Source organism: Euprymna scolopes, chromosome 5 (assembly GCF_053919585.1).
Source record: "Euprymna scolopes isolate OS-2025 chromosome 5, ASM5391958v1, whole genome shotgun sequence".
NCBI lineage: Eukaryota > Metazoa > Mollusca > Cephalopoda > Sepiida > Sepiolidae > Euprymna > Euprymna scolopes.
Genome location: NC_136486.1, coordinates 26,827,634 through 26,839,947, shown reverse-complemented (window position 1 = coordinate 26,839,947; position 12,314 = coordinate 26,827,634). Strand labels below are relative to the sequence as shown.

The 12,314-nt window shown below is 34.2% G+C and overlaps 1 protein-coding gene across 5 annotated transcripts in view; it reads left to right on the top strand.

Annotated features, from left to right (window-relative positions):
- Positions 1-12,314, top strand: part of LOC145276747 (uncharacterized) — a 288,238-nt gene that overhangs the window by 67,051 nt on the left and 208,873 nt on the right. For 4 of the 5 annotated variants that reach the window (XM_080127979.1, XM_080127980.1, XM_080127981.1 and 1 more), the window contains exon 3: positions 2,740-2,819. The exons of the other annotated variant lie outside the window; for it this stretch is intronic. The gene's annotated coding sequence lies outside the window, so the exon portion shown is untranslated. The remainder of the gene's footprint in view (positions 1-2,739; positions 2,820-12,314) is intronic. 5 annotated transcript variants of the gene reach the window in all.

The following is a 12,314-nucleotide window of genomic DNA, read 5'->3' as shown; positions in this document are numbered from 1 at the left end:
CGAAATTTGAAATACCGGGTACTGAGATTTGGGAAAATCGAGGTGACGGGTGTCAGCCAGAAATTTGGCTGTTAAGGGGTCAAATTTCAACGATTTGACCTTTAAGAACTCTACCAAACTCCTCCGACAATTTTGGGTCTAGACACTTGAAATTTTAGATATAGGTTCCTTGAACCTGGATCTAACTTAATAATGTGATTTGAGCCCGAAACAATAAATTTTAAGGGGTCATAATAGGGGTCAAAGTTTTAAAAAATTAACCATTTTTTTTTTTTTTTTTTGCTTTTTTTGCACAGCATACACCTCCAAACACCCGAGCAACGCCGGGCACCCCTGCTAGTGTTTATATAAAACTTTACCATATATGAATGTGTTCCCACCTATTTATGATGGAAACATGTCACACTGTTTATATTTTGTGGTGTTTAGTACATTTTTACTGTTATAGAACTGCTTAGAAAAAATAAATGTTTCTATTCTATGGCATTCCTCCAGAACTGCGGGCCCTGTCGGTGGGGCATTAGAATACGCCGACTGCCCCCCTGCAGAGGGTAAAAGTCCCTCAATGGGGGTCCTGGTTATGACCTTAAACTATATCCAGTGGTGAGGCCCCAGCTTGTGGGTTTTGAGGAGTGTGGAGCCACCCTTTAATTACCATTGCTCCCAGGTCCACTCTGACCCGGAGTGGTAGTACCTGTTAGGGTCCCAACTATGGGTTAAATAGAAACTGATTTGAAAACAACAAATATATTCTATTAAAAAAATTTTTCTTCAAAATCTTTGGATTCGGCATTAAATAACCCGAAAAGGGTTGATATGCCGTAAAACAAAAACAACCAACCAACCAACCAATCCAGAACTGCAGTGAACAAAGATTCAGAACTGATATTTATCTTGGTTTAGTATAAAAATAAAAAAAATGTTTATTTTCAATGTATCTAAAAACTTTTAATGTGGCCACATGGATCTTTGTAAAACATAAACAACAATATCAAATTTATTTTGGTAGCAAAATTAGCCACCAAATTATGGCCGTTCAAACTTCTTTGCAATTTAGAAGATTTTCCATCTTGTATGCTAACTGGTCCAGAAGCTAAATTTCAGTGTATAGTATATTTTTAAAGTTTACCAATGTTTTTGTTTTTTTATTTATTTATTTTTTTTTTTTAATATCTTGTAATATAAATATATGCACAAATATTTAAATAAGAATTGACTTTGTAATAATAAATACGAAATCTGCATGAATTAAAATACAGGGTGTCCATAAAGTTCGTGTGCGCCTTAAAATATTTATAATTTTATTTGTGATTGCAATAGAAATAACATGTAAAAAGGATTTTATTTTGGAACAATTCATTTTAAAATTGCACACGGACTTTATGGACACCTTGTATAGTTAAGTGTATTTTACGACTGTCAAGGTCCCTTCCTCCGTTAGTTATTATGTGGAACCATTCTGGAAAATTATTATTATTATTTATTTCTTTATTTTTTTAAAGTAAAAAAACTCAAAAAGAAGCATTGCAAAGTAAAGATTGTACATTTGGGTTAAACAGAACTCGGACAGAGAAGGTAATGAAATACTAGGATCTTATGTATGACATGAAAAGAAACTGGAATCTTAGGAAGATTTCCATCATTCCAGTAATTATAGGAGAAACCAAACTCATGAAAAAGAATTTCTAAAAACTACCTGGCAAATATACCTAGTGAACCAAGTGCAAGAGAGATTCAAACAATTGCACTTAATGGAACAAAATAAGAAAATTAAAAAAAAAAAATAGAAACAGTTTAAATTTGCTTACAACTCCAAAATTTATCAAAATAAACTCAAAAAATAAATAAGTTATTGCAAGTTGAAATTAAAAGCAATTTCATTACATTCAGCCAAATTTTTTTGTCACACTAGGTTTGTTTATTATGGTACCTAATAAAACTTGACTATGTCTTTAAAATTTATTGTTTCTTGTATCATTTCAACCACCTGTAATTTGCATATATAATTTTTGCAATCTAAAAAAAAAACCAACCATATTGTTTTATTTTAATTTTTATTGGTAGTTGAAAGTTGGAATCATAAAATGAATTACTTATTAATTTTTTGCATAATCTTAAAAATTACTGATTAAAAAAAAAAAAAAAAAAAAAAGCTATCGATGCATCCTTTTAATCTCTACATTTAATGATGAAACCGCTATTTCCAGCTTGAGCGTGACAGAGCAGTTAAACTGCCATTTCCAGCTTGAGCAATGAAAATACTATTTCCAACTTTAGCATGACAGACAATAAAATACTATTTCAAACTTGAGCATGATAGACCTGTGAAACTGCTCTGCTCAACTTGAAATTTTGAACAGGAGTGACAGAGCCTTGTAGATTCATCTAAAAAAAAAAAAAAAATAGTTAACATTGCAGTGTGAACATATTAGTTAGTAGTAGTAGCAGTAGTAAAATGAACCTTTTTGTCATTTGACTTCCTGTATGATGAAGATAACTTTTAGCAGTAGTAAAAGAAACCATCACCATCTAACCCCTAGTTCCACTGGCTTCAACTTTGGTCTGCCCACTTAAACCACTAATTTTCTGACTCACATGAAACCATCCAGTCTTTTTACCCTCATCCATCATGTCTGTCTCTAGGACCCTTCAAATTCATTTTATTTATACATATTTTTTTTTTCTTGTTCTTAGGATCACAGAATCTTTTCTTAACATTTTTTTCTTTCTTATATTTAGAATTTATGGGAGAAAAGGAAGTGATACTGGATCTGTCAACCACTCACAAGCTTTTCATCTTTTATGGTGGAAACAACTAAGTAAGAATCGTTTTATTTCATTTTTTGTTTTTGCCTTTTTATATAGTTTTTATATATAAATTTCTCTCAGAAAAATAATTTTCGAAACAAAAATTTATTGTTTGAACAAAGATTACAACATTTAAAGTAATTTCCTTGATCTATGGATTTTCGATGTAGGTTCATCTCCTCAGAGGAAAGTCATTAGCAAAATATTAAATCTGGTTTGATATAATTTCGCTATTCAGCACATACATAGATAGTATATTAAAGAAAGAAAATAAGGGTTGAAACAAAAAGGATATAGGATTTTGGTATCCAATTAGAATAGAAAAGAATAGTTATTAGGTTCCACATATAAGTGTACGTCGCAGAGATTGGATTCACATGTGAAAAAACACATTCCAGCTAAGATTCGTCATGCAAATTTTTCATCATCAAATGTTTCAACCACATGTGAACATCTGATAAATAGTTTGTGCTTCCAGATTCAGTGTTGGCTTGTTCTTTATTCTCAGCAAGTCACACATTATTTTGTTTGAAATTCTTAGAAACCATATACTAAGTTCTTTAGATTTTCTCTTTGAAAGTAAAAAGAAAATCTTTTAGGACTTAATGTGGTTTTTATTTGATTCTTTCCCGCCTTATTTTCCCCCCCTTTTTTTTTGTGTGACCTTCACCATATATCTATTTTATATTATTTTTTTTAATTGTAATTATACCTTGATTGTTGAGCGAAGTGCAAAACTGGTCAGCTGGCACTTTCACATTTTGTTTTTAAATTTTTTGCTAAAATTTGGTATATATTTAGCTATTATAAAATTCTGTACGGCAAAATATTTTCACATATATATTGCTGAAAATAGGAGGAGGAGGAGGCTTGCCATTCGAACGTAGGGTAGGGCTAATGGCAATTATGTGAGCACCCTGAAAACTTGGCAGAAAGTAAAAAAAATAAAAACAATTATTTTAGAGTGAAGGATTAGTTTCACATAAATTTAATGTAAAATAATCCACCATATCTAAGCCATTTAGAATTTAGAGGGGGATCAGTTTCTCAAATTTAATGTATAATATATAATTTCTCCGTCATTATTGCCTTTCACAGCAGCTAATACTTTTTACATTTTAGGGCAGTTAATCAATTTATTTTCCTATGAGAAACAAATTCTCTGCATTTTTTTAGCAAGCGTAAAGTCTGTTTTTGTTTTGTTTTGTAGACTATTATGTATGGTTTTAAGATGGTAAGCTTGCCACTCAGCTTTAGGGTTAGTAATTGAGTTATGGAAGGGTTTTTATTTGGAACTGGGACTTAGGGCTAGTGGTAAGGTTAAAGGAGATTTTTCAGGGTTGGGCTTGTCTCTCAGATTTAAGGTTATTGGTATGACAGGTTCAAAGAGAGGCACTTTTATGAGGTAGGCTTGTTACTTGGACTTAGATTTAGTGGTAGAGTGATTTTATATCTATCTATCTATCTATCTATCTATCTATCTATATATATATATATATATATATATATATATATACTAACTTTTCAACTTGAAAAATATTTTAAAAAATTTGGAGTATTAGCTGCTGTGAAAGGCAATAATGACGGAGAAATTATATATACATTAAATTTGAGAAACTGATCCCCCTCTAAATTCTAAATTATTTTTTATTTTGTTCTTTTTTTCCCCTCACATAATAATTGCCTAAAAAATGTAGAATATTTCTTAAAGGAACCACTATTATATAAAAGAACAACAAACTGCATTAATTTTAAACAAGAAAGTTTTTTTTTTTTTTTTTTTTTCAAAATAAATCTGTAAACATAAACAGCCAACAGCAGTTGCTGCTTAGCTTATAATTATTAGCACTACTATTCAAATTTTTTACTTTTTCTGAAAAGTGTTTGAAATTATGAGGGAGAGACTAATTAAAAACAGCTGGTAGCAAAAAAAAAAAAAAAAAAAATCAACACAGAATTATCATTTTATCGTCTAAAAATAATAAAAGCATTAACTTATTGGGGTACGAAAAATATTTAGAAAAAGTGTTTGATACAGGTCATGTTGAATTCTTTTTAAAACAACAAAATAAAAAAGAACGAATAGACCGGTTTATTTTGTACCTCCAACCATAATCGAGATTTATGTTTTTTTTCTGATTGTTTTCAAAATTTCATGAAAAAATTCCTCATAGGGAAATGGTACCAAGCTGTTAAGCACTGGGAGGGTAAAAAAAAAAAAAATCTGATGCAAAATGGCCGTTTCATAGTGTTAACATTTATTATTATTACTTTCTTAAAAACTCTTTAAATGTATCATGTAGTTTATTATTTATGAAAGCATGTGAAAGGATATTCATTTCTGAACAAAAATAATGGTATTTTTATGACTTAAAGTAGTAATGCCCACCGATCAAAAAAAAAAAAACACTTTAGATATTTCAAGATTTTAAGGTAGTTCTATCATTTTGTTCAGAAATGAATATCCTCTCACATAAATGCTTTGTTACGCTAACTGAACATGTCTTAACATTTTACAATAAATTGACCACTTTTACAGGCTTTCAGGTATCCTGCAAAGGAATATCGCAGAGGAAATTAGCGTAGACAAATAGTTTTCGACATCTAAATACCTGGATTTTGAAATGTAAATCATTGGCAGCCATGTTTGAACATGCAGCATGTGAAAGTGGCAAACCTTTTGTTTTTTTGTTTTTTCTTTTGTTTTTTGTTTTTTTTTCAGTGCAATTATGAAAGCCATTCTTAACATGGGAGGTTGGGCGTGTTTATTCCGAAAGCTGTTCTTAATATAGGGAGGTTGGGGGGGGGTATTCTGAAAGACATTGTCTTATTTTCAACTTCCCCATGTTAAGAATGGCTTCCAGAATAAAGAGGTTGGACAACCAGTGCACATTGACCAAATTTTCTTGAATTTGAATTCTTGAAAGTAATTTTTTTGGTGGAATTAGCTAGAAATTACGTTGAATAAACATTTGCATTTCGTAGACTTCACAGTTCGTCTGCACATGTTCACTAAACCATTTCATTGAAACAGCAAAGATGGTGGCCAATTCAAACTACTAGAGGTTACATTGCATACTACAGGTATTTATATCTTGAAAACTATTTGTCTGCGTTAATTTTCCCTGCAATATTCGTTTTCAGCATATCTGAAAACCTTTAAAAGTTGTCATATTTTTTTAGAAAATGTGAATGCGTCTTCAGCTGGCGTAACGGAGCACATTGACCATAGATAATAATCTACATGATATATTTTAAAAGGTTTTACGTCAGGTTTTCATTTTTACTATCCCGGTGCTTAAAAGCTTTGTACCATTCCCCTATGAGGAATTTTACCATGAAATTTGGAAAACAATGAGAAAAAACATTAATCTCACTTATTGTCCAGGTACAAAATAAACACTGTAAACACTATCAATAATTCCCCCCACTCTTTATCTGTGCCTAAACCTAAACGTAGATTCCATGAACAAAGCTTTTTTATTAGAACTGCACGCCTGTGAAATTGTCTTCCGTTTTCCTGCTTTCCGGCTGACTACAATATGGTTGTCTTCAAGTCTAATGTAAATAAGTTCTTGATGAGCCGTTCCATATAAGTTATCAAATTTAACAAATTTTCATTACTAATGATTATTATATTGTCCAATTTCTACTGTACACTCTTTAACCCTTATCCTTGAGTGGCCTCTTGGCCTTGATAATGAGTTGATACCTATGAAAAAAAAAAAAAAAAAAAAAAAGAAAATGTCCAATGTGAACAAGTTCTAATTGAATCGTCCCCCTAAGTAATCCAAGTTACAAAATTCCCACTGTTTACTATGCTAAAATCACAATGACTAATGTATACCTATTAACCCTTATCCTCGAGTGGCCTCTGGGCCTTGATAAGTGGTGACACCCTTGTAAAAAAAAAAAAAAACTGCTCCATTGTTTTTTTTTTTTTTTTTTTTTCCCCCTCCTGTCTTCAGAATAAAACTATAGCATAACGTATATTGCACATTTGTTTCTAAGTCTACATGATATATTTTAAGAGTTTTTAGGAAAGTAATGATAAATATTAACTCTATGAAACGGTCATTTTGTGATTTTGTGCCAAATATGTTTTTCCCCCCCATTATGGTGGTCCTGGATATGACCTTAAACTATATCCGCTGGTGAGACCCCAGCTTGTGGGCTTTGGGGAGTGTAGGGCCACCCTTTAATTGCATTGCTCCTAGGTCCACTCTGACCCGGAGTGGTAGTACCTGTTAGGGTCCCAACTATGGGTTAAATAAAAATCGACTGGAAAAAAAATATATATTCTATTAAAAAAATTTTCTTAAATCTTTGGATTCGGCATTAAATAACCTGAAAAGGCTTGATATGCCATAAAACAAAAACAACCAACCACCCATTGTGGTGCTTACAAGTTTGGTACCATTCCCATTTCATCAGTAAATTTGGAAAATTGGAAAAACATAAATCTCACTTATTGTCAGAATACAAAATAAATCAATCTATTTGTTTTTTTATTGTCTTAAAAATAAAACTTTAACATGATTTATTTCAAACATTTTCTTTCTAAATATTTTTCATACCATAAATCAATGTTTTTATTAGTTTTTTAGTACCAGACCTGACCGAATGGTTAATTGTAGGTAAAGACTGATTCATACCATCCAAAAAATTCCAACAAAAACCTAACAGCCAGCCATGGTTCTCCCCAGAATGTGCTGCTGCCATCGCGCACAGAAATCACTTTTTCCATAGCTACCAGCATAATAGATGTACTGAAACTAAAGCTGTTTTCAGGACTGCCAGCAACTACTGTAAAAGAGTAATAAAAAATGCAAGAGAGCTATATGCTCAGTCTGTTAAATCCAAAGTAGCTGAGAAGCGGCTTGGTTCCCATCAGTTTTGGCAAATAGCAAACAAGATCCTGAACAGAAGCGTGCGTTCTATCCCAACCATCATCAATGGACCCGAGGTCATCTCATCAGCATCAGACACAGCCAAACTATTTGCCAAGAACTTTGCAGCTAATTCTACCCTATGCGACGAAGGCCATCAACTCCCCATATTTCCTCCTACAACATGCAAATATCTGTGCGTGAAGTCGCCAAGCTAATCAAGAACTTGATTCCAGTAAAGCAACTGGCCCTGACGGCATTCTAATTATAGTGTTGAAAAAGCTTCAACCAGAACTTGCCCCCATACTTACAAAACTGTTTGAGCGTTGTCTTAGAGAATTATTTCCCAACACCCTGGAAAACCTCATCAGTATGCCTTGTATTTAAGAATTTAGGTGACAGGTCATCTCCCTCTCAGTACAGACCAATAAGTTTCCTGTGTGTCATGAGTAAGTTACTGGAATCCATATTAAATAAAGAAGTAGTCAACCACCTCAGTAGAAATAACCTTCTTAGTGACATGCAATATGGTTTCCATTCTGCTAGATGTGCTAACGGTTATATCTCATAGGATTAGTAAATCTCTCGACAAAGGCTTCCTTTCTAGAACAATTACTCTTGACATATCAAAGGCCTTCCATATAGGCAGAAATCAGAAGCCCACAGTATTAATGCTGGTGTCCCTCAAGGGTCCATCCTGGGCCCAACTCTCTTCCTGATCTACATCACTGATTTCCCAAAACACATACTTAAATCATTTATTGACATCTATGCTGATGACATGACCATCTATGGCAACACATCAAAGGCCGTAAATGACAAGTTCTCTTTGATTCTCTCTCCTCTGATCTTGAGCACGTGATAAAATGGGGGAAGAGGTGGCTGGTTACTTTTAATGCATCTAAAAGCAAGCTTCTATCTTTACATCATCAACGCTCTGATCCCCATCTGGCATCAGTTGAAATGGATGGCTCTCGTCTTGGGGAGGCTCCATGTTTTGACAAGCTTCTGGGATTGACCTTTACTCCTGATCTTAAATGGAACACATACATCAAATCTGTTGCCAAGTTCGCTGGAAAAATGGATCCTTCAACCGCTCCAGTAGATATTTCACTACTGATGCAATTCTCTATCTATATAAAAGCCAAGTACGTCTAAGGATGGAGTACTGCTGCCATATCTGGGAAGGAGCTGCTAAAAACAGCCTATCCTTGTGACTTTGTGGGGGATGCCCTTTTCTCTTCCCTGCAACCTCTCTCCCAAAGAAGGGACGTTGCAAGCCTGTCTTTGTTTTATCATTATTTCCATGGAAAGTGCTTGTCTGAGCTCCAATCTCTGACCCCCCCCTCGCCAGTCTTTCACGAAAAACACCCGTCTAGCTGAAACCACTGTCAGTAATTTTCTCCATTCTTTATCTGTGCCTAAATCAAAACGTAGATTCCATAAACAAAGCTTCTTTCTTAGAAGTGCATGCCTGTGGAACTGTCTTCCATTTTCCTGTTTCCCACCTGACTACAACCTGGATGTTTTCAAGTCCAACATAAACAAATTCCTGATAAACTGCCCCTTTAAGTAAGACACTTTATCAGATCTCCATTACTAACAATTACTATGATATTGTCCCATTGATTACTGTACACGCAATAACCCTTATCCCTGAGTGACTTCTGGACCTTGATAAGTGGTGACTACCTTGTAAAAAAAAAAAAAAAAAAAATGCATTAAAATGATAATTCTATGTTGATTTCTCTTTTGGTACCATCAATTTTTAAATGGGCTCTCACCCCATAATTTCAACACTTTTCAGTAAAAGTAAACAATTTGACTAGTAGAACTTGTGGGAATGGAAATTCCCTGGCTAACTCGATTGTGGCCCTTTTACTGAAGAGTGACACAGCCATGTGACTTCCTGTTTCTTTCTTTTCTCTTCCTCTTTCGCGGGTCCTCGATATGACCTTAAACTATATCCAGTGGTGAGGCCCTAGCTTGCGGGCTTTGGGGAGTGTGGAGCCACCCTTTAATTTCCATTGCTCCCAGGTTCACTCTGACCCGGAGTGGTAGTACCTGTTAGGGTCCCAACTATGGGTTAAATAGAAACCGACTTGAAAACAACAAATATATTCTATTAAAAAAATTTTCTTCAAAATCTTTGGATTTGGCATTAAATAACCTGAAAAAGGTTGATATGCCGTAAAACAAAAACAACCAACCAACCAATCCTCTTTCGCGCTGGACCCTTGAGCAGCCAACATGTAACGAAGAGTTGCTCCCGTTGGTGGCCGATGCCACCAACAGTGGTCCTGACTAACTGTATTCTTAATATTTCTCATGTAAATAAATTGCATTCCTTTGCTGATATATACTGGTGTGTTTTCGTCGTCATTATGCGACTGTATGCTTTTCAATCCTTCTACTATCCAATACATTCACCATACACATGGAGACGGGATCGTCTATCACACAAGCAGACAATCCTGTCCGTCCTTCCACAAGTGGTGACCCCGACGTGCTCATAATTATAATCAGCAGCAGCCACTGCCTCTGTCAGATTGAAATCAAAATTAATGCAGTTTGTGATTCTTCTATAAAATTTCCTTCAAGAAATATTGGTTTTCTAATATGCTTAACTTTCAAACTTTAATTCTAGTGATAAATAACTTTAGAGCTACCAATTAAAAAAAATATAATAAGAGTCTATTCTTTTAGGCGATTATGTGTGAATATCCTAAAAAAACTTGTTGGAAAAAAATAGAAAAAATGACAACAAAAATAATTTAGAATTAAGAGGGAGATCATTTTTGCATTAAAATATATAATTATCCCCCATTTACTGCCCATTATTGTAGTTCGTACCTCAAATTTTTTTGATATTTTTTTCAATTTAAAAAGTTAGTGTATATAAAAAAAAAATTACACTACCATTAAATCTAAGTCAGTGACACATCCACCTCCTAAAAGGGCCTCCCTTGAACCTGTCATACCATTAACCTTAAATCTTAGTCACACGTTCCATGCTGAAAAAAAATCTCCTTTAACCTTACTACTAACCAAAAACTGAAAAAAAAAAAAAAACCTTTAAAATTTAAAACTAATGCTATATTTATTGCATATACCCGTCTGTTTTTTTTTTTTTTTTCCACAACTTATCAAGGCTGGGAGGCCACTCGAGGATAAGGGTTAATGAGTGTATGGTAGTCAACGAGACAATATCGTAGTAATCGTTAGTAATGGAAATTTCGTAAATTGGATTAATTAAGGGTACGGCTCATCAAGAACTTGTTCATGACCATATTGTAGTCAGCTGGAAAGTAGGAGGACGTCATATTTGGGCTGGTGCATCTGCTACTAGTCTCTCGCTCCTAGACAAGGTTCAAAAGAGAGTCGCCAATCTGATAGGTCCTGAACGGTCATCTAAGCTTCAGCCTCTGTCCCATCGACAAAATGTTGCATCCCTCTGCCTGTTCTACAAGTACTTTAACGGTGCTTGCTCTGATGAACTGCAAGCACTTGTACCTCCTCAACGTAAATACCCCCAACAAATCCAACAAGCAGCTAAATCCCACCCCTTCACAGTAGAGATCCCTAGATGTAAGAGAGCCTTCTACTTCAGTGGTTTCTTCCCCAGAACCGCTAGACTTTGGAATTCCCCTCCGGGTCCCTGCTTCCCCAACTGTACTGACGTGCAGAAGTTCAAGTGTAGCATGAACCAACATCTTGCTGTCCAAATCCCTACATAGTACCCCCGTAGCTTATGTCCCTGATAGTAGCTCCCTACATCAAAGTGGCAATGTGCCTTTTTTGGAGTGAAAATGTAATAAAAAAAGAAAAAGAAAAAAAAAGAATTCCACAGGTATGTAGTTTTAAGAAACAAGCTTCGTTCATGGAATCTATGTTTAGGTTTAGGCACAGATAAATACTAGGGGATATTATTGATAGTAGTTTCAGGAAGACGAATGTTTTTCGTGAAAGTTTGGCAAGGGGGAACCATAGATTGAAGCTCAGACGAGCACTTGCCATGAAAATAATGATAAAATCATTTCTATAAGTAAGTGTATTTATAATTCTAGTCTTGCACTATTGAGTTAAAGGAATTTTTTATTGTTAAAAATTTATATTTGAATAGAAAATTTTATTTGAAAAATATATATACAAGGGGTGTTAAAAAAAGTAATGACTCCTATTTTTTTAATTTTGTCTGAATGGCTCAGGGGAGATTGCAAATGTTATGTGTTATAACTGAAGTTATGAATTCATGACTTGAAAGTTTCATCTCTCTGTTGCAGATATTGACAGTGTGTTACTCTCAGAAAGCAACCCCTATCATGAACGTGCATCAGAAACAGATGTCATTCCTCCATGCAAGAAAAAAATTAAACTGATCGACATTCACCGGCGCCTGTTGAATGTTTACAAAGCTGATGCAGTTGGTGTTAGCACAGTTAGGTGATGGGTCTGTCGATTTTAGAGTAATGACAGAAATGTGAGTGACAAAGCGTGCTCCAGACTTTTACACCCAAAACATCTATTATCGTTAGCAAAATTGCATTGAGAATGGTGATGACTATGTAGAAAACTAAATTCCAAAGCTCAAAAGGTTGTTTGTTTTAATGGTACCAC